The following is a 23,089-nucleotide window of genomic DNA, read 5'->3' on the forward strand; positions in this document are numbered from 1 at the left end:
ATATAAGATTGTTTATTGATGTTTTTTCTCGATAGCCAATTCTTACCAGTGAAGACTTCAAAATAGAAAATTAACTTTAAGAACAAACAAACTACCCCGTAATCGAACTATTATCTCCACCAAGTCATAATTGACTTGGTATAGTTATAACAAAGCTCTAAACAATGACTATGAGTGGAAATGCAAAAAATAACCTGGAAAATCATTACACCAGTCTCCTTAACCTCAACCTGCAATCATAGATAATAGGTTTATTTTCCATCATTAAGTATTAATATGATTTCTTAGAATCAGTGTTAATATCAAGGGGGTAAGGTGGTTGTCTTCTACAACTTTTATCCATTCATTTAATGCAAGAAGCTCTATTTGTTTATTTGTAGCTATGTGGTAGATTTTGTGGAATCCCAATACCTAGTGCCTTTTGTTTTTTTATAAAAACCCAACTTATACCTCCTTTGCCCAAATTTCCCATGCAAGAACCATCGGTGTTCAACTTGTGCAATCCCCTTAAAGGGGATCCCATTTAAAAGTTATGGTAAATATGGTGTTAGAGGGTGGTTGATGGTTACTCATATGAATATACATTCAATAGCTTCTAAGTAGTTTCTATATGTAGTTTTGATAATGAATAGCTAAATAACTACGAGGGACCAGGTCCTTAGATGTGCAAGGTACAGTACAACTGGAATGCATCTTTTACACAATTTTGTCATCTTGTGTAACAAACTTGCAGGTGTTATTTGGTGCTATTTTGTATCAACTTAGACAACTGGTCCAATGATATTCCATCCCCAATCATTGCCCAACTATAAAAGGAAAAAGATGCCTCTTCAATAATTAGTTTTTGCAAAAATTACAAAGAATAATGAGAGGCAACAAAACCCCATTTCAATGCTGCTCAAGTTCTTAGCTTTATGTGTGCTTAAATTGAAATAGTTATTGAGTGAGTAATGATTTGTATTCGAACTACTCATTTTATAGTAGTTTTTTTTACTTTTGAGAGAGTTGCTTAGTTACCTAAACTTGTAGCTGGTTAGAGTTAACCAGTTTTGAAGAGAAACTTGGCAGAGGTCTCAAAGTGTGCTTGTAATAGAGGTATTGAAAGTAGGAGGAACCTAGAGTTAGGTTCACAGTCAAGTCTGTAATCTAGAGATTGGTTACAGTGGACTATTTTAGTGCTTGTGAGGGCAAGTCATGATTTTTCCCATGTTGAGTTCCCGTGTAAAAATCATGTGTTGTTCTTTCCTGCGTTGCCTTTATTTTTCCAACACCTTGTAATTTCTTTACTTTTATAATATTTGAAAATGACTCTGAGGGACCTGGTCCCTCACTTATGGTGCAGCCCCTAAGGGTTTCATCAATTGATATCAGAGCAGGTTTACTCTAAAAGGTTTACACCAAGAGTGTTCTGATTATAATAGCCGTTTTAACTGAACTAGGGGTGGAAAGAAAAGATGCAATAAAAGAGAAATTCCTAACCATGACATCTCTATAAACTGATCAAGGTGAGGAAGACCTGATGTTGCACCTTTTGGCAACAAAAATTGTTAAAGCTACAGGAAGGGATGGTCAGTGATAAGATTGAAGGTTATCACAAAAATGGTGTTGAATCATTCATGAGAACTGCTCATTATGTTGGAAGCAAAGAGTATAAACTCATGAGTATTCACTATAGAGGAGATAGACTTCTGGAAAAAGGATTGCAGTCAGGAATAGCTCAGTAACTGAAAGGATTCAAAGGTCAATGATGAAAGGTCTGACTGTGTTTTCTCTCTCAATGACACTTCAGGTGAAAGTGTCTTACTGTGAAAAGTTGTGTCTTACTGTGAAAAGTTGATCTCAAGGACCTAGTCCTTGACATATGAGAAACTTGTGATCAAAAGAAAGCCCTAAAATGACCTCCAGATTTGATAACTAAAAATACTATGGAGAATAAACTGTAAAAGAAATTCTATGAGTTGATGAAAGAAGTGCATGTAGTTCCAGATAAGTCAGAAAAATTATTGATCCTAGGTAATACTAAAAGAGATGAGAAAGAGGATGAAAGATGCAGATAAGTCTTGATTCTCAGGGACCTAGTCCCTAGGAAATTCATCTCAGAAGAAGCTTCATTAGAATAAACAACATTTGAATCAGTGTCTCCTCAAAACTTGGCTATGATCAAGAGATAGGTATCCATTGTAATGTATGTGCATGATTACTCTAAATTAGCTTCATACCACTACAGTTATACAACCATAGGGACAATGTAGAAGGAGAACAACCGAAGCTGCAAAAATACAGAATTCATTCAAACTGAGAGGGGCCTGGTCCTATCTTTCAAGTTAGTACATATAAGATGCCTAAGTAATCACAAAATGTTGTCTGAAAAATCCATATATCATTTTTTTCTCTAAACTATCAAATCCCTTGTAAAATAAAGAGTCGTACTTATTAGTTTCAGACATGCCAATTCAAAAAAAAACTATCTTTAATGACATCGATTATTTTTAAACGTACTAAATCAGACCTTCTCATCAATTGTACCTTAATTAGTCCTATTCATTTTCTTAAATCAAAAAATATTCCTAATCTAAACTATATTATCACTCTTTCTCAAATCAAATGGATAATGTTATTACTTCCCCATACTCTGCAAAAATTCCAAAACCTACAGTTGAGTTAAATTCACTAAGACATCCTTAACCATTGAAGTTAATGCTCAGTGAATCGTAATAGAATTCTCAAACCAAAGGTCTAGGACATCAATAGAACAAGAAATTTTTTCACCAAAAAAATCACAATTTCCTATGTCATCTGAAAAGCTGAATTTTCTGAAACACAACAAACACCAAATTCTCGTACACACTCAGACTCAAAAAATATTTTTGATCAGTTATTTGACAAAGAAATTACAGTCAAAAGAGTTGATCTTTCATCTAGTGAGAACTGAGTAACTGAGAACCTACTACTGTTTGCTTATGACAACATAAAAAACTCAGTTAATGGAGTAGAACAGGAAGCTTGTGATATTAATTAAGTAAGTGGGAGAAAAGATAGGTTGTTACCTCCAAATAAGGAGAATGAAAGGATTGAGGACAAAGTATCGCTGAGATGGTCTATGAAGAAACTCAAGAGAAATAGAAAAAGAAAAAATAAAAACAATGAAGGTGAGGAGATTGATAAAGGAGAGAAATTAAATCTAGGGGGTATTGCTGCCTTCAAAAAGGAATAAAGAATGATATTACAATTGAGAGGGCCAGGTCCTTCATATCAAAGTCCGATAGCTCCACTAGAATGAGGAAGAAACTTATAGCTATCAAGAAAAGGGAGGCTTTGAGAGACCAGGTCCTATGAAAAGAATAATTGATAATAAAGGGGAAACAAGTAGTGAGCCCAAAAGAAAGAAAAGATATGAAGAAAAGAATGACATTTCCAGAGAAGGAAGAATTGGGAACCTAAGAACACAAAAGGTTCCGTCAAAAAGAATGTTTGATCCAAAAATTTATGAGAAACCCAAAATGACTAAATTGGTTGAATATGATAAGAATAAAGGTTGGTTACACTTTTTTGAAGAATCAAACCCTATGTTTTTTATGAATGAGATCAGAGAATTTTATTATACCATGGAATTCTTAGAAAATAAGCTAAGTGTATCTACACAAGTACAAGGAAAGTCTATCAATTTGGATAAGGAAGTACTAGAGCAGTTTTGAGAAAGAAATTCCTGCAATATGAGTTTCAGCTTGTATTTGAATTTATCAGCAAAGTCCTATTATCGAGATCAAGAAAAATTACAATTGCATCTGGTTCTGATCTATTCTTGATAGAATGCCTAAACAGTTTTAAATTTATCGGTCTGCCTGCTCTTATGATTAACCACATGAAAAAAGTAATTCTTGATAAAAATAGAAGACATGAAATGACCTATGGGTACTTTCTAAAGAAGTTCTTCAAAGATTTTAATGTGAGTACAACTAAAGGAACACCTGGAATAGGCAAACAAATTATCGGCTAACAACTCTTGTAGAGAATGAATATATTGAAAACAAAGCTGGTTCTATGTCTTAAATACCAAAAATGTTAGCTATTCAAGAAAGGTTGGGAAAGGAAATAAAGAAGTTAAGAATTATGTTGAGCAGCTAAACTAAGAGGGACCAGGTTCCTAGATGTGCAAGGTACAGTACAGTCGATTTGCGCCCTCTGCACAGTTTTGTCATCTTATGTAACAAACTTCTAAGTACTATTTTGAACCGACTTGGATATCTGGTCCAATGATATTCCATCCATAATCATCACCCAGCTATAAAAGAAAAGAGATGTCTCTTCAACAATTGGTTTTTACAAAAATTACAAAGAATGAAGAGAGGCAACAAAACCCCATTTCAATACTGCTCAAGTCCTTAGCTTAATGTATGCTTAAATTCAAATAGTTCTTGAGTGAATAATGATTTGAAATTGAACTACTCATCTTATAAGAGTAGTGCTTTCTTTTGGGAGAGTTGCTTAGGTAGAGTTACCTGAGCTTGTAGCTGGTTAGAGTTAACTAGTTTTGAAGAGAAACATGGCAGAAGTTTTAAGGTGTACTTGCAATAGAGGTATTGCAAGTAGGAGGAACCTAGAGTTAGGTTCACAGTCAAGTCTGTAATCTAGAGGTTAGTTATAGTGGACTATTTTGTTCTTGTGAGGGCAAGCCATGATTTTTCCCATGTTGGGTTCCCACGTAAAAATGATGTGTTGTTCTTTCCTGCATTGCCTTTATTTTTCCAGCACCTCGCAATTGCTTTACGTTTCTAATATTTGAAAATAACTCTGAGGGACCTGGTCCCTCACTTATGGTGCAACCCCTAAGGGTTTCATTAGTAGTCTTATGCAAAGTTAGGTTTATCAAACTTGTTATTGAAGGTATTATTATTCTTATTCTTCCAGATGATCCAAAGATAAAAAATCAGCAGAGTTCCCTAATGAATCAAGTGATCAAAAGGTGCATCATGCATTGTATTCAAAGTATTTGTCCACTTGGAGAGGTGGAGACTTGATAAAAAGAGGTACACATTGGTGTTTTTACTGTTCAGGGTATTCTAGAAGTCCTGAGTTAAAGAACATTCAAAGAAAATATGAGAGATGTCCTCCTTTGGATGGTTACATTTTGCCTCTTCTGTGGATAGTGAGGTTTTTGAAAGACTGTTATGGTAGAGTAACTAGATTAAAAATTTATTTTGGAAGGGGTATGGAGCTTCCAGATCCAAAGAAAGGTTTTTTTGGTTATTCCCAATAGTTAATCACCTATTGGTATCAATGAACTGAGGAGCAATACTACTGCTGAAAAGACCATCGCCATTTAATTTCTAGATGGGGGTATATTTAGAGCCTGTAAGGCTGGGAAAGAAAGAGAATTGAATGGATTGGGTAATGTTTTAAGGTATAATAACTATCAAAATCCCATACCCCATTGGACCAAACATGAAAAGGGTGTGTTTTCTCTTTATGTTAAAAGAGAGCCGCCTAAATGAATTCCCTAAGGGGCTTATGGTTAGGCAACCACCTTTTAGTTTAGAAGTTGAATCTATTACCATTATGTACCACCCACTGAGAGGCTTCCTTCCAAATGTTTCATCCCTTGTAGCTATCTTTCCAAGTTCTAGAAGAGTTAAACTTACACTGCATGTTGTTTCTACTATGTTTTGCTTTAAAAACCATGGCCCAAAGCATATGAGGATTGTTTTGAAACCTCCACGCTGGACTACATAGCATGGTGTCATTCTTAACGGAAGATTTTTTATTCCCAGACCCCAATCCTTCTTTCTAAGAGTCAGGGTATGTCAACCCACCATGTGTATTTTATTTTTATCTTTAGAGGAGCCCCAGATAAAATTCGTACATGTTTTGTGAATGAGACTATGAATTTTGCTAGAAAGAGGGAAGAAATGCATGACATAATTAGGGATGATACTCAAAGAAGATTTAGCTAGAGTAGTTCTACTAGCTATATTTAAAAACTTAACTTTCCATCCAGGCAACTTAGTATGGAAATGCTTAATTAGGAATTGAAAATCTTTGTTTGTAGGGGCATATTGAAAAATAGGGAAATCCAAGTTCTTCCCAAAGGAGTCCTTAGACTGAATATTGGGGTGGGTGGAATAAGTTATCCATCTTCATTACTGCAATTTGGGAGAAGATAACCTTAAACTTAACATTGTTGATTTTTGTCAAGAGTGGTGGTTAAAACTAGTCATGATGGTGCTGCAATTTTTACTGTTAACTCTAGCAAAGAGGGTCAAATCATCAGCAAAAAAGAGCTGAGATATTTTTGGACCTCCAAGGCTGATAAAGATAGAGGTCTAATTTATAGTGTCCATCTTGTGCTCTGTTCTCCTAGAGAGAAGCTTCATATAAAGAATGAAAATATTAGGCAAAATAGGATCTCCTTGCCTAATTCCTCTAGTAAGTTTGAAGAAATTAGTTTTGCTACCATTGATAAGGACAAAGATTGAGGAAGTGGAAATGCGGGACTTTATGAGACTTATAAGTCCTGAAGAAAAGTCAAAGATGTGCAAGGCTTGTTTTATAAAAGATCACTTAATTCTGTCAAAGGCCTTTTCTAGATCAATTTTGAGAATCATGTTGGCCTTTTCCCCTCCCAATTCTTGGATAATAAGAGCATTATCTGAGGTTCTTTTATTAAATAGAAAACTTGATTGGCTCTGTCCAATAATGTCATCTAGAAGAGGTTCAATTTAATTAGCTATGATCTTGTATTGGGTGTTTCAAAGGTCAATAGGTATGAAGTTTCCAAGGTTGGTAGCATTAAAGCACTTGAGGATGAGGAAAAGATATGTGGAGTTTACCTTTTCTTCTCTGCCCTTGTTTTTTAAGGTATCACTGAAGAACTTGGTCACTATATGACCCATAATGCTCCAATATTTCTTTTATAATAAGGGATGGATACCATCAGGCCTTGGTGCCCTAGTAGGTTTGAAAGAGAAAATAGTTCTTTTTAATTCCTCCATAAAAGGGATGACATCTAAGTGAGAGTGATCCCTGGAGTTGATGAAGCCATGAGTTAAAGGTCTGGTCTGGTACCCAAGGGGGTAAGATATATGATCAGAGGAAAAAAAGGTGTAGAAAGTTAGGATTTGATCATGAATATCATTTTGAGAGTATACCTAGTTACCATGGTCATCTCTCAGAGAGTTAATTATATTCCTTCTTCTCCTACTTAAGGTAGAGCTGTGGAAGAACTTAGTGTTAGAGTCTTCTTTTATGATCCAAGTTATTCTGGATTTAAGTCTCAATAACTCAGCTTCCTATTTAAGGATATCAATAAATTCTTGAGTGAGGGTCTTTTCAAGGTCTTGAAGAAAGGAACTATAGGGAAAACTATTGGCCTTTTGAATCCTAAATTCCTAACATATGTTTTTCCTATTAAAGATATTGCAAAAAGATTCCCTGTTACATTTTCTAATTGTACTTCAAAGTGGGAGATGGCATTAGTGAGGTGGGAAGTATTCTCAAAAAAACCTTTGACCATGTTAGTGAAGGTAGGCTGAGAGCACCACATGAAATCTCTCCTAAAAGGTTTATTAGATATTTATATATCCTTAGTGAGAGTGACCAGGAGAGGAAAATTATTAGAGTAGGTCCTAGGTAGATGAGAGATGGAGGCTCCAGAAAAGATATTAATCAAGGAATTAGTAGCAAAGCATTTATTAAGCCTCTCAAGGATTAAGTCATTCCTATTTTTATATCTCTTATTGATCCAAGTGTACTTACTACACTTAAACCCTAGGTCATTAAGATACAAGAGGCTTTATTATTATTGCTATTACAACCAAAATTTTCATTTGCCTTAAGATTTTTATTGAAATCCTCTCCTATAAAACAACTATTATGATCAATATTTCTAATGTGGTTAAAGAAGTTAGTCATGTAATTCCACAATAATTTTCTTTCCTCAAAACTAAACTAGCATAAATAGAGCTAACAGACCAAGAAAAGCGAGAATATTTAACCTACATAGAGACATGGATGTACTGAGGCATGATGGAGATATCATTAATGTTTAGCTCTTTATTTTTCCATATAATAACCATACCTCTGGAAGTACCAATATCAGGGTATTTGCAGATGGTTGTTGAAACCAAGGTCATCAGTAAGACATGTGTGATCACTCATTCTAGTTTCTAAAAGAGCAAGAAGACTATGTTTATGGAGGTTAATAATGGAGATGTAGTGGTTCTTAAGATCAGCATTATTTTCTCCTCTAGCATTTCATACGATGGAGTTCATCATCATTTGATATGCTAGTTTAGGAGACTTATTCCATGTCTCTTTGCCCTTGTTCATAAGGGATGGGATCTCTAGACCTTCTGCTTTCTTTCTTTTCTTAGATAGAGGTATCATAAAAGAGATTAATAGATTCTTATTCATGGGGTTTGACATTATGATTTCCAGTGCGAACCTGGTAAAGGTTTTGATGAAGTAAAATAATTATCATTTTGCTTACTAGCTCCTTGAATTTTAGAGTTATTGGTCTTCCTAGAGTGATCACTTTTGTTCTGGGTATTTTGAGAGATGCAAAAATTCCCTCCATTTCTATGTTGTTCTATCTTAATACCATTATTGTCTTGGCTCTTTTTTCCATCTCCAAAGAAATATGGTTGGTCTCTGATACTTCTATTGTTGGGAGCGGGAGGAGTGCCTCATAACTTTTTACAAAAAATGCGCTCATTTCTAGCAATTCTTGGTTCCTTGCTGAGAAAAAGCAAAGGCTTTGAGTTGTAAGGTTTTGAAACACCCTAGGTTTTAGCCCTTAGGAATTTCCTAAGTTTTAAACTTACTGTCCTAGTAACGACTCACCGTATGAGTCATATGGTGTGGGTACGAGTTAAGTGACCCCACTCATAAGGTGTCTAGTGAAGGGTAGTTGGGTTTCTGTTGTGGTTACGATTTGGTGATACGAGTCGTTAGTAATGCTGACAGTTTGTTTGATTGGTCCCTTAATCAAATTAGTAACTTAATGACTTGACTTGGCTCTGAGTATAAGTGTCTCACTAAGATCCATGAGGATAGGGTACGAGTGGTATAATAAAACTGTATATTGTCCAATGTCTAGACCTTGATGTTCTATTTAGGGTTCAACTAGATAGTATTGGCAGTATGGTATGGTTATGGGTTGGGGCAAAGGAACTGTATATTGGACAAAATATAGTGTCTAACTTTCTGACCTAGTAATGACTTGAGGGTACCAATCATATGATATGATGATGAGTTGAAGGGTCAACTCGTACCCACCAGCGAGTTTTCTCATGAGAGGGCTAAGACTCAATAATTTAGCAAAGTGTTGAAAACTTAATCTTATTTTTGTCCTCTAAACTTTGATGAATTATAATTCGACCTTCTCGGCCTTAAAATGCCGATCTCTAAGCTGATTCATGATCGGGGTAGTTTTGTGAAAATTTTGACTTTTAAAGAGTCGCCACATAATTTTGAAAAGGAATTAAGAAACCTTTATAAGATACTTTAAACAATCAAAAACAAAATAATCGCGTAAATTTAAAGATTATGAGTAAGCGATTCCTATTAATATTTTAGGAAGGTGTTAGGCACCAAAAATGTCCGCTAACTTTCGGTTATCTGAACTGTTTGAAAACGTATTTTGATTAACTTCAAAAAAAAAAAGATTGATTTGTGAAAAAGTGATCGATTTTTAGCAAATACTTATGTAAAATGAATTTAGGCGACTTAGAAAGGAATTTTAACTAAGTCTAAACAAAACTAACAAGCAAATAAACACATAAAAGAGAAAGGGAGGAGAATGTAAAAGATTTAGGCTATTGGGCCCAAATCAACGAAACCTGTCCTAATCTAGATATTGGGCCCTTGGCCCATAACCTATCCTAGTCTAATTTTTGAACCTTTGGCTTGAGTTTCACTTTACCTGTATTAAATACAACTTTGACTTCGAGGTCCAAATAAATAAATAAATAAATAAAGACAACAATAAGTAAATAAATAAAATAACAAATGAAACTTTTGAGTCTCTGAGCTACTTTGCCAAAGGGTTCCAACCCATTTTCGTTTTCTTCTATCTTCTTGTATCCATGTGCTACGCAATTGACTCGAAATTAATTTGACAGAAATGGTGGGCCCCAATGGCCCATGATGAAATGTGAAGAGAGATCAAATCCATTTTTTTGGACTCGAGGCAAGTGGTACATGTAAATAAGGGTAAGGACTAGAACCTGATAAAAGAGAACCTGATGCTACTAATGTTGAAGGAAATAGAAAATAATCTAAAATGCTCCACAAAACAAGACATCTCAAAGAAAACACAAGAAATAAATTCTTTTATCTTACCCTTTTGAAAAGTTAAAATTGAACTTCTTTTAGAGAGAAACTTGACTTCACATAAAAGTATATTTAGGAGTAAACTTATCACGATCTTCAATCACAAATAAGTTAATTCTATGATAGGAATAGGCATGTTTAAATAAATCAAACCAACCTAATCGAAACACAACAATTCACACAAGAAACATAGTCTATTCTGCTATGCACAAAATAGATGAGGCAGTCAAAACTACTCCTTACAAACTGCAACACATAGGATCCTACGTGTAGAATAGGTGCAGCGAGGAAAAGAGAGCAGACCGAAACCCGTAAATCATCATTTAGCAAAGAGTAAATCAATCAAAATTCTACACTATCCTAAACGAGATCATTAAGAGAATGCAATGGCAGACTTAATCCAACACAGCTCAATCGTTTCCCATTATCAGGTCCATTACTTTGGAACACGGCCACCAAGAACAACTTAAGACAGCCGAAACATAAACATAAATTCACATATTTTCATATATAAAAACACTCATACAGAAAAGGTTTGTGGATTTAGAGAGAAAAGAAAGCATTGACATGTCGAAGGACGAATAAAGTCGTCTACAATGAAAACCATTCCACAAAGCCTCAACCTTTGGAAAAAGGAAATTGTTGTTTTGCATCTATACTCTAAATAAAAAACAGAATTAGAATCGAACAGCTCCTTAAAACAGTCTCAGACAAACAGCGATTGACGCATTCAAATATGAATTATAACTATCAAGCGACTAACGAAATAGTCGAAACTATGGCAAGTTTCGTGACACGCAAGTCCTATGGCTTATAAGCCTTCCTACAGTGGACAAACCCAGCACTAACAGTATTGGAAAATGTTTCATGACTACAGCAGTGTGAGATGAAGCAGAATACAATTGAAATTTAAATAGAAATGGAATGTTGCCTGTTCAAGAGCAGCAAAATGGGGCAGCGAGTTAATCATCGGGATATTGATCACCACCGAAGCTTCGTCGCTACTTCGATGATCCCGACAAACTCAACAATATCTAAAATTTCACTAAAATAGAGAAATTTGTTCACTGATTTTTGATAAATAATTTTTTCTCTCCCTTTTCACCCTTTCGGACCTAGCTTTCTTCACTCCTCTTTATCAGACCCAAAATTTTTTAACCCAAATTTTTCTTTTTCTTCCCCCCCTTTTTAACTCAATCAAGATCTGCTAATATAGAAGCAAGCTCGGGTTTCTCTTTCGTGACTTGAATGATGTGGGAAAATTGAAGTTCGGGCTAATTTAGGGATTCCCCATCGAGATATTTTCAAAATTCAAACTGAAAAATCCCCCTACAGCTTGGGTTTTCCTCTCCAAATTGTACCGATTCTTTTGGATTTGTTAAGAGAAATTGAGAATAGGTGGACCAAGACCATTTGGGCAAACTGAATTCTCCTCTAAATCAATGAAAACCATCCAAATATATACAAAATCTTACAAATCAATCCAAAAATCAAGGCATTTAAATGTTGGGGAGACAACTCACCTATTTCTAGAAGCTTCCTAAGCTTTTCTCGTACAGGTTCACGTGGGATGCGCGTGATGCATGTGAGCATCGGATTGAGGTCAGGTTGAAGCTGGTCGGCTTGGAGATGGTGATTTTGGGTTACATCTTTGATGATATCAATTGAGCGCTAGGTTGATTTTGGGGAAACTGGGTTCGGTTGTTCGCAATTTGGAAACCAGAAGCGTGTTTTTTTATTTTTACCGATCGATGTTGTAGGCTGTTATGTTGTTGTTGGTTAAAGAAGAAATAGGAATCTGGGTCGGGTCGGAAGGTTGTTAGGTTTGGGCATGTTAGAGTGGGTCATTGGTGAAAGGAATAGATTGGTGTGGCTGGTTATTATGTGTAAGGGAAAATGGGCTAGTAAAATTGTTATTATTTTTGGGATGATTTGGTTATTTTAATATATATGGCTAATTTAATTCTAGCCAAATTGAATATCAATTGATCAATTGCATTATAATTGGGGCCAATTTGATTTCAATTAGAGTCAAATTTAATAAATTGACTAAATCAAATTGAAATTCGATATGAATTAACACCTTGTTTAATCCCAAGCTTCTTGATTTAATAAAATCGACTAAATATTTTCTAAATCAATTATTTTCAATAATAAATTATATTTAAATCAAGATTTTAATTATTATAATTTATTTTCAAGATAAGCCTTGATTAACATTCGATATTTTGTAAAATAAATATTTAAGTAACAAAATTATAATATCTCATATAATTTAATACGAGAATATATAATCGCTATTTAAAAATGACAAATTCACCCAAATAAGTACTTTGAATATCCTTTATTCGGATAAAGTAAATGTTGTTATTTTATCTTAAAATTGAAGAAACTCAGAATTAAATGGGATTATGGAGGGTAATCTTGTGCTGGTGTGGCAATCCTTTTGGTTACCTATATCACTTGTTGTATGTGGAATGATAACCTCTCCGGTTATAGCCGATGATCGATTTATAAATTTTCCTTAAATTGTCAATCTTTGGAAAATCTTGTGCATTATTTGATGTTGGATACGAGGCGAGTTACAGATATCCTTTAAATTGTTAGCTTTTAGGTAATCCTTCACATTTTTCGACCTTGGATAAGAGATGGCTTACAGATATCTCTCCAATCGCTAGCTTTTAGGTGTTCCTGCACATCATCCAACCTTGGATACAATATGACTTATAGATATCACTCAAATTGCTAGTCCTTGGGTAATCCTGTACATAATCAATCTTGGATATGATGCGGCTTATAGAGAATCCTTTGACGTATCAATTTGATAATCTCGCATATTCTTCGATAAAAATTTAGTTGCGACTTATGGATAACCTCCAGACTATCGATTTTTGGGCGATCTTGCACACTATCCGGTTAGGATGTTGTTGTGGCTTACGGATAACCTATAGTCTATCAACTCATAGGTGATCTTGCATACTATCCTATTTCAAATAATATGACTTATAGATGACCCTCAAATTGTCAATTTCTAGAAAATCTCATATATCATCCGTCTTTAGATACCGACTTAAAGACGTCCCTTCAAATCCTGTGCTCTTGATGCATTCAGATGCTAATTCATAAAATGATGAGATATCCTTGACACCAGCATTTATGTCTCACGTGTCAACAGATATTAAATACTGATGATATCCTCGATGCCAGCGTTTATGTCTTGCATTTCAATAGATATGAATTACTGATGATATCCTCGATGCCAGCATTTATGTCTTGCATGTCAATAGACATTAACTAATGATGATATCCTCGATGCCAATGTTTATGTCTTGTATGTCAACAGATATGAAATGCTGATGATAACCTCGATGCAGTATTTATATCTTATGTGTCAACAGATATGAAATGTTGATGACATCCTCGATGATAGCATTTATGTCTTGCGTGTCAACAGATATGAAATGCTGATGACTTCCTCGATGCCAGCGTTTATATCTTGCGTGTCAATAGATATGAATTGCTGATGATATCCTTGACGCCAGCGTTTATGTCTCCCATGTCAACAGATATTAAAGGTTGATAATATCCTCGATGCCAGCATTTATGTCTTACGTGTCAATAGATATGAAATGATGATGATATGAAATGGCCCTCTCGGCGATGATATGAATGGCCCTCTTGGCAATGATATGAAATGGCCTTCTTGGCGATGCTATGAAGTGGCCCTCTCGGCAATGCTATGAAATGGCCCTCTTGGCAATGATATGAATGACCCTCTTGTGAATGATACGAATGGACCTCTCGGCAATGATATAAAATGTCCCTCTCGGCAATGCTATGAAAGGGACCTCTTGGCAATGATATGAATGGCCTTCTTGACAGTGATATGAAATAACATAAAATGGCTTTCTTGGCGATGATATGAATGACCCTCTTGGCAATTTGAAAATAGTTTCACCTGAGTTTGTTTTTCTGTGTCTTACTTTCTACATGTACCTGTACTTGAAGTAGACAATTAGTAGACACAAAGTTGTTCTCACCCTGTTTGTCTTAAGGTGAATTTTAAGGGCAGCTTTTTGCTCTTCCTCCTATTGAGAGATCTTTTGATTATTGTATTTATTATGCTAACTCCCTTGAATATACCTGCACCAAAAATATTTAGTAGGCACAAAGTCTCTTTTGCTAGCGACTATGTTTTAGAAAAATCCTAAATACAATATTATAAAGAAAATAAGACGCCTTTGTTTGTCCTTTATGATCTCAAGAAATGAGATGGACAATTCAAAAGGTAGTTGATAAATAGGTATTAAACCTATTTTTGAGGCTACCCTAAAATACCGTTCTTAACCATTGTATGCTCAGGCATGGCTCGCAACTTGCTTGGGGATTTTAAAAGAAACACTCATTTTGTATATCGATCCCTGCATCCACAGAAAAATGATTAGTTTGAATAAAACTACTCCGTGTTGACTTTCTTGTCTGCTCAGTTTGCTCCTCTCCATCTTTCAGGTGCCCCGTCATATTGGTATCTCCACCCTAGGTCCCTGCTTCCATAGACGCCCAGGCAATCACTAAGTAAAAGATTTGTAAAGATTTTTTCAAAAGTAGTCTTATTTTTAGCAAATGGTTTCGAAAGTATCTGTAAAAGCTTTAGAAAATTTCTGCCAGTCATGTCATTTACTAGCTCAACGAGCGTCTTCTTCGTGGTTTTAACTATATCTGACGGATGATTTTCAAAACTCATGATCATTTTTTGAGGGTTCTTCAAATAGTTCTGTCATAGCCAGAAATTAAGTCTACCTAGACTTTGTCGCAGTTGGTGGCTTCAAAAACTTGTCTTTAACCTCTGGAGTCGAGGACTTTGAAATATATTCCAATAGTTGGTAGAAATTTTGAGGCCTCTCTCAAAATTTCTGCCACAGTTTAAAGTAGTCTGAGATGATATCATCTAGAGTGGATCTGAAGTCTTTGCTGATCTTCATTCTCTTTGTTGGATATTGATCTTCTCTTGTGAATTTTTGAGATTTCTTCTTGAAAATTCTGCCCTAGTTTCCATTTCCTGGGGTTATATGACCGAACCATTGGGGCGCCTACGTATCCCGTTGAAGCAGGAATCAGGTCAAACGTAGTTCAAGACTACGCTAAAGATATATAGAAAATCTAATGGATTGACCGAAGCCGACATAGGCCACCTATGTATCTCTTTTGTTGGGAATTTAGGTCATTACGTAGTTCATACATAAAAGGAAAGGATAAATTTTCTTAAGGGGTTGATCGAAGCCGACATAGGCCGCCAACGTATCCCTCTTTGGAAATTCAGGTCAAAAGTAGTTCGTACATAAAAGGAAAGGATAAATTTTCCTAAGGGGTTGACCGAAGCCAACATAGGCCGCCTACGTATCTCTTTTTGGGAATTCAGGTCAAATGTAGTTCGTACATAAACTCATCTTTAGGGTTAAATAGCCCTAGATACTCTTATCCATCCTACTAGAAATAAACATTCTACAAATGACATGACATTTTCATTACGTTTGTCTTGATAGAATAAAGGATCAAATATCCAATTCCCTTAGTCATCGCTCAGTTTTCTCTAGATCAGGCTTCTTTAATTCTCGAACTCTTTGACTCTTCTATTAACTGTTCCAGGGCTATCATTATTTTTTTTTTGACATGACATGATAATGGCAGGTTTTGAGCTATTATTATACGACGGGCGATGAGTCATGAGTGAAGTGGTGGTCCAATTCAACAATGTTTCCTCCAATTTATCTTCTATGATCCCGATTGTCTTGGAAAATTCCTCCCTTACATTTTCTCCTATTCCATCCTCAAGACCATCGCTTACAGGTTTGGAAAAATGATTGGTAGAGTCTAGTTTTACAACTAGTCATTTTTCTTTTCTTGTAACAAAGTTATAGTTAAGAAGGGGATTTCTTATTCATTTGATCTAGTGAAGTATGGTCATTTTATGCCAACACAGTGTAATTTCTATTACCTGCAAAGTAAAAACAACTCAAAGGCTGATGTGTTAAATTCTGTTAGTAATAAGCAAAGCAAGATGATAAGGTAAGAAGTAAACACATAGAGTTGTTTCTCCTCTCATGCGAATTGATCCATGAAGTAATGATGACTCAAGAATTTCAATGAACAGGATTTTTCTCAATGATATGGATGGGTAGAATTTATTCGGAAGGCTCAACTTTTATTCTTTCCGACCTTATTACTTCTTTCAAGAAAATGGAGGTCAACAGAGCTTTTGGAGAAATAGGCAGAGCCGAAAGGCTGTCTACGTATCTTACGGAGGAGAAATCAGGCCCTACGTAATTCAAAACTATAATGGATTTTTCTGATTCTAAAATCAACTTTTCGAAAACGGTAGCGATCATTTTGGAAGTTTTAAGAACGACTGCGGACTTTTCTGAGAAACTTGGGAGACTTGGAGTACGTTTGGTCGGACTTTTGTATATTGGGGTATATTTATGCCTAGAGATGTTCTATGGAAAATAAGGTTGGATCAATTCGCCTTTGATTCGAATCAACATAACACGTATAACCACATAAACAGTTATATTACATAAGTATATTGTAATAAACATGCATCCTAATTGAGTGAGCCTAACGAATTTTGAAGAAAATATACGCCTTTTAAAAGCCAATCCATTATCCCCTAAAATCTTCATAGATATACATAAATGGCATAAATGCCTACAAACGTTGCACAAAGGGGATATAATCTTTAGGGAAAGGGAAAATAACATGAGAAGAAAAGTAATGTCCCGCGCAAGGGATAATAAGTACTAATTCCTGAATGCTTCTTCTATCGGCCTTCGCTTTCTTAGCTTTGTCCACTTCTCAATATTGGCGACATCCGTTAATGATCAAGTGATTGCCGTATAACTGTACCATTGATGCCATGCAACTGTCCAAATCAATCAATTTCTTTCTTGACTTGTTTCAATTCTTTTATCAATCGGTGTACGATTGAGGCATCCTTATACAAAAGTAAGTAAAACAAGTCTTCTCCCGAACCCCCAAAGGATAATGAATTGGATTAAACAAACATATATTTCTTCAACACATAAATATGATTCGTCTGTAATTGACTTGGGGTCAATAGACGCAGGGCAAGTTTTCTAATGGACCCAATACCCCCCTCGGGTATTAGATCATCCTAGGCTTATACCTAAAATAGGATTTTGGTTTTGCTCTATCTTAAATGTCTAGAGTGGGTTTGAACCGGGTTCCCAAGCGGATGTCTTAGGTTTGGAAATACAAACAGCCATCAAATGACTCACGTGCTAATAAACCGCTGTATTTCCAACACATTATTTGGAATTGAACAATAGGGGTCGGGACATGCACGAAACCCAAAAATAGTTTAAATAAATACAGGAATATGCTATGAGATGCACTAATTAAATACCATGAAATCAAACATATAAACACGTAAATAGTTAATCAAAAGATGAAATCAAACATTTGATTAGAACCTAGTTTAAAATCCCCATGAGTCGCCATTTCAGTTTTTCAGAAATTTTGACTTTTAAAGAGTCACCACTTAATTTTGAAAATGAATTAAGAAACCTTTATAAGATACTTTAAACAATCAAAAAACAATCAAAAACAGAAAAATCGCTTGAGTTTAAAGATTCTAAGTAAGCGGTTCTTATTAATGTTTTAGGAAGGTGTTAAGACACCTAAAATGTCCGCTAACTTGCGATTATCTGGACTGTTTGAAAACGTCATTTGATTAACTTCAAAAAAAAAAGATTGATTTGTTAAAAAGTGATCGATTTTTAGCAAATACTTATGTAAAATGAATTTAGACGACTTAGTAGGGATTTTAACTAAGTATAAACAAAACTAATAAACAAATAAACACATAAAGGAAAAAGGGAGGAGAATGTAAAAGATTTAGGCCATTGGGCCCAAATCAACGAAACCTGTCCTAATCTAGATATTGGGCCCTTGGCCCATAATCTGTCCTAGTCTAATTTTCGAACCTTTGGCTTGAGTTTCACTTTACCTGTATTAAATACAACTTTGGCTTCGAGGCCCAAATGAATGAATAAATAAATAAATAAATAAAGACAACAATAAGTAAATAAATAAAATAATAAATGAAACTTTTGAGTCTCTGAGCTATTTTGCCAATGCGTTCCAACCCATTTTCTTTTTCTTCTATCTTCTTGTATCCATGTGCTACATAATTGACTCCCGGAATTAATTTGATAGAAATGGTGGGCCCTAATGGCCCATGAAGAATTGTGAAGAGAGATTAAATCCATTTTTTGGACTCGAGGCAAGTGGTACATGTAAAGAAAAGGGTAAGGATTAGAACCTCATAAAAGAGAAACTGATGCTACTGATGCTGAAAGAAATAGAAAATAATCTAAAATGCTCCAAGAAACAAGACATCTCAAAGAAAATAAAGCCTTTTATCTTACCCTTTTGACAAATTAAAATCGAACTTTTTTAAAGAGAAACTTGACTTCACATAAAAGTATATTTAGGAGTTAGCTTATCACGATCTTCAATCACAAATAAGTTAATTCTATGATAGGAATAGGCATGTTTAAATAACTCAAACTAACCGAATAAAAACACAACAATTCACACAAGAAACATAGTCTATTCTGCTATGCACAAAATAGATGAGGCAGTCGAAACAACTCCTTACAAACTGCAACAACACACAGGATCCTGCGTGTAGAATAGGTGCAGCAAGGAAAAGAGAGCAGACCGAAACCCATAATTCATCATTTAGCAAAGAGTAAATCAAGAAAAATTCTATACTATCCTAAACGAGATCATCAAGAGAATGCAATGGCAGACTTAATCCAATACAGCTCAATCGTTTCCCATTAACAGGTCCATTACTTTGGAACACAGCCACCAAGAACAACTTAAGACAACCGAAACATAAACATAAATTCACATATTTTCATTTATAGAAATACTCATATAGAAAAGGTTTGTGGATTTAGAGAGGAAAAAAAAGCATCCATGTCGAAGGACGAATAGGGTCGTCTACAATGAAAACCATTCCACAAAGCCTCAATCTTTGACAAAAGAAAATTGTTGTTTTACGTCTATATTCTAATTAAAAAACATAATTAGAATCGAACAGCTCCTCAAAATAGTCTCAGACAAACAGCGATTGATGCATTCAAATATGAATTATAACCATCAAACGACCAACGAAATAGTCGAAACTATGGCAAGTTTCATTAAACGTAAATCCTATGGCTTATAAGCCTTCCTACAACGGACAAACCCAGCACTAATAGTATTGGGAAATGTTCATGATTGCAGCAATGTGAAATGAAGCAGAATACGATTGAAATTGAAATAGAAATGGAATATTACCTGTTTGAGAGCAGCAAAATAGGGCAACGAGTTAATCATCGGGATATTGATCACCACCGAAGCTTCGCCGCTACTTCGACGATCCCGACAAACTCAACAGCTTCTAAACTTTCACTAAAATAGAGGAATTTGTTCACTAATTTTCGCTAAATGATTTTTTCTCTCCCTTTTCACCCTTTCGGACCTAGCTTTCTTCACTCCTCCACTTTATCGGACCCAAATTTTCGAACCCTAATTTTTCTTTTTCTTCCTCCCTTTTTCAACTCAATCAAGAGCAGCTTATATAAAAGCAAGCTCAGGTTTCTCTTTCGTGACTTGAACGATGTGGGAAAATTGAAGTTCGGGGTTAATTTAGGGATTGCCCATCGAGATATATTCAAAATTCAAACTAAAAAATCCTCCCACAGCTTGGGTTTTCCTCTCCAAATTGTACCGATTCTTTTGGTTTTGTTGAGAGAAATTGAGAATAGGTGGACCAATACCATTTGGGCAAACCAAATTCTCCCCTAAACCAATGAAAATCATCCAGATATGTACGAAATAATACAAATCAATACGAAAATCTAGGGATTTAAATGTTGGGGAGACAACTCACCTATTTCTAGAAGCTTCCTAAGCTTTTCTCGTACAGGTTCGCGTTGAAGCTGGTCAGGTCAGAGATGGTGATTTTGGGTTACATCTTTACTGATATCGATTGAGCACTGGGTCAATTTTGGGGAAGCTGGGTTCGATTGTTCGCGATTTGGAAACCAGAAGCGTGTTTTTTTGTTTTTGCCGATCGATGTTGTAGGCTGTTCTGTTGTTGTTGATTAAAGGAGAAATAGGAAGCTGGGTCGGGTTGGAAGTTTGTTGGGTTTGGGCCTGTTGGAGTGGGTAATTGGTGAAAGGAATGGGCTGGTGTGGCTAGTTGTTATGTGTAAGGGAAAATGGGCTGCTAAAATTGTTATTATCTTTGGGTTGATTCGGTTATTTTAATGGATTTGGCCAATTTAAATTCTAGCCTATTTGAATACCAATTGGACAATTGCATTACAATTGGGGCCAATTTGATTTCAATTAGTCAAATTTAATAAATTGACTAAATCAAATCGAAATTCGATACAAATTAACACCTTGTTTAATCCCGAGCTTCTTGATTTAATAAAATCGACTAAATATTTTCTAAATCAATTGTTTTCAATAGTAGATTATATTTAAATCAAGATTTTAATTATTATAATTTATTTTCAAGATAATCCTTGATTAACATTTGATACTTTGTAAAATAAATATTTAAGTAACAAAATTATAATATATCGTATAATTAAATACGACAATATATAATCACTATTTAAAAATGACAAATTCACCAAAATAAGTACTTTGAAAATTTTTTATTCGGATAAAGTAAATGTTGTTGTTTTATCTTAAAATTGAAGAAACTTAGAATTAAACTGGGTTGTGAAGGGTAAAAAATAGGTGTCAACAGGGTTACTTATTGGTCATCTCGGGTGAGTTTTGGATTTTTCAGACCAACGTAAGGGCGACCCCCTACTGTTTTGGACATCCAAACTTTGATGAATTTTAATTCAACCTTCTCGGCCTTAAAATGCCGATCTTTAAGTTGATTCATGATCGGGGTTACTTATAGGTCATCTCGGGTGAGCTTTGGATTTTTCAGACCAACGTACGAGTGAGTTTGGATGTCCAAAATAGTAGGGGGTCGCGATAGGGCCACGCCGCGAGGGTCAGTTGACCCTGGCTTAGGGTCGCACCGGTACAGCTGCTTGACCCAAGCAAGGGTCGCGCCGCGACAGCCGCTTGACCCAACTAGGGGTCGCGACACGAAGAGAGTCCCCGTTCAGCATTTTAAATCCATATCAATTAAGGGCATTTGGGTATTTTTCCCTCACCCAAGTGACCCATAACATGAAATTAAGGATTAAAAGAGGGCAAATCACTCTTTTTTTCATATATTCTCTCAAGAGCAAAGCCCTAGTTTCTTCAAGTCCAAGTTTAAGCTTCAAGAAATCGCCAATAACCCACACGAATACATGTACTAAGGTATATTAAGTGTTCATCCTTAGGTCCCTTCCAACCCTTGGAGTCCAAGAACCTTTTTAAAAGCTTAAGTGATAAGTTTGCTTGATTTAAATCACATTATGTCCATATATGTGTTGTCATTTGAGTGTCAATTTATAAATATATAAATTCCATGTGAAATAAAATAATGCGTACATTGGTTAATGTAAGTATCATGTTGAATACCTTAAATTGTGAATTAAATAATAAAGTCATGATATATTAGCATGTTGAGCATTCCCATGTACGAAAATATGCCTTCAAAGTGTTTAATAAAGTGATTATAGGAGTGAAGGTTAAATTGTGATTGTTTGTTATGCTTTATAATTTATGGTAGGGTCCTATTGTCAATGATATTGAGTCCTGAGGGTTATGATACCCAAAATTTAGTTGCTTACCCATATTACAGTAGTCATAGAAAGATCCTAATCATATCATGAATAGTAGTACTCAGTCAGTTAACATGGTCAGTGTGAATTCAGTTAAGCCTAGCCCACTAATCAGTTCAGTTGGGAGTAGGATTTAGCACCGAGCGAATCCAGGGATGGGAGCATTCCTGCCAACTTAGGGTGTAACACTTAGTAGCAATCCCTAAGATACAGAACTATGTAGCCTGGGTAGGTTAATATGTCTTCTTGCTAGTATAAGGTTTACATACCTATTTATATCTCATGAGTCTTCCTACCATATTAGGGTTGACTGAGCCATTGTTAGTAACCCATGGCACGATACTAACACCCTTCCAATTGGGGTTACAGGTTGGACACCAATCAGTTTATATTGGGGTATGTAGGTTAGATGAAAGCTCCCACAGTTTTAATTTCAATACTCAGTTTAGAATTCAGTTTAGTCTTTCGTGACCATAGCATATAGATTACCAGTTATATAGCTATCAAATTTTAGTATCTCAGTTTACATGCTACTTCAGTACTTGATTTATGCGTGGTCATACATTCCCAGTCATTACAGTCTTCATGCATTATTACTCAGTACCTCATTCTGTACATTCGGTCAGTTATTGCTACTGAATATGAACCCATGCATATCAGCCTAACCTCATTTAGCATACCAGTATATTCAAAAGTACTGAACGCATACTTTTTTCTTACGTGATGATGTCTTATATCATAAGTTCAGACGCTCAAATTCCCTATCGAACTTAGACTTTCCAGTGCATCAGCAGCAGCAGCCGTGTTGAGTCCTTTTCGTTCGATGAAGATTTATCATATATTCAGTTATGTTAGTAGTTCAGTTATTTAGTTAGTCGAAGTTAGTTGGGGGCTTGTCCCATCAACTCCATCGTCAGATAGTTTAGAGGCTTTCAGACTAG

General features: G+C 35.3%; 1 long non-coding RNA gene across 1 annotated transcript; it reads left to right on the forward strand.

Moving 5' to 3' along the window:
* The first annotated feature begins 10,822 nt into the window (after positions 1-10,822).
* On the forward strand, positions 10,823-20,692 carry LOC124889222. The gene is made up of 2 exons (XR_007047872.1): positions 10,823-11,888; positions 20,330-20,692. It is a non-coding gene; the product is annotated as an uncharacterized LOC124889222 (long non-coding RNA).
* Positions 20,693-23,089: the final 2,397 nt, after the last annotated feature.

The sequence above is a fragment of the Capsicum annuum genome, chromosome 12 (genome assembly GCF_002878395.1).
Source record: "Capsicum annuum cultivar UCD-10X-F1 chromosome 12, UCD10Xv1.1, whole genome shotgun sequence".
NCBI lineage: Eukaryota > Viridiplantae > Streptophyta > Magnoliopsida > Solanales > Solanaceae > Capsicum > Capsicum annuum.